The sequence below is a fragment of the Seriola lalandi genome, unplaced genomic scaffold, assembly GCF_002814215.2.
Source record: "Seriola lalandi dorsalis isolate HSWRI2012SDOR001 ecotype SW California unplaced genomic scaffold, Sedor1 jcf7180002053306, whole genome shotgun sequence".
Taxonomy (NCBI): Eukaryota; Metazoa; Chordata; class Actinopteri; order Carangiformes; family Carangidae; genus Seriola; species Seriola lalandi.
In genome coordinates, this window is record NW_019523859.1 from 6,160 (window position 1) to 6,765 (window position 606).

Genomic DNA, 606 nt, shown 5'->3' on the forward strand with positions numbered 1-606 from the left:
CTGGACTCTGGACCCTGGACCCTGGACTCTGGACTCTGGACCCTGGACTCTGGACTCTGGACCCTGGACCCTTGACTCTGGACTCTGGACCCTGGACCCTTGACTCTCGACTCTCGACTCTGGACACTGGACTCTGGACTCTGGACCCTTGACTCTGGACTCTGGACCCTGGACACTGGATCCTGGACTCTGGACACTGGACCCTGGACTCTGGACCCTGGACTCTGGACTCTGGACCCTGGAGTCTGGACCCTGGACTCTAGATTCTGGACTCTGGCCTGTGGGACCTGATGCTGGTCTAGATTCAGGACTCTGGGACCTAATGCTGGTCTACATTCAGGACTCTGGCCTGTGGGACCTGATGCTGGTCTAGATTCAGGACTCTGGCCTGTGGGACCTGATGCTGGTCTAGATTCAGGACTCTGGGACCTGATGCTGGTCTAAATTCAGGACTCTGGACTCTGGGACCTGGTGCTGGTCTGGATTCTGGACTCTGGCCTGTGGGACCTGATGCTGGTCTAGATTCTGGACTCTGGGACCTGGTGCTGGTCTAGGTTCAGGACTGTGGACTCTGGGACCTGGTCCTGGTCTAGATTCTGGACTCTG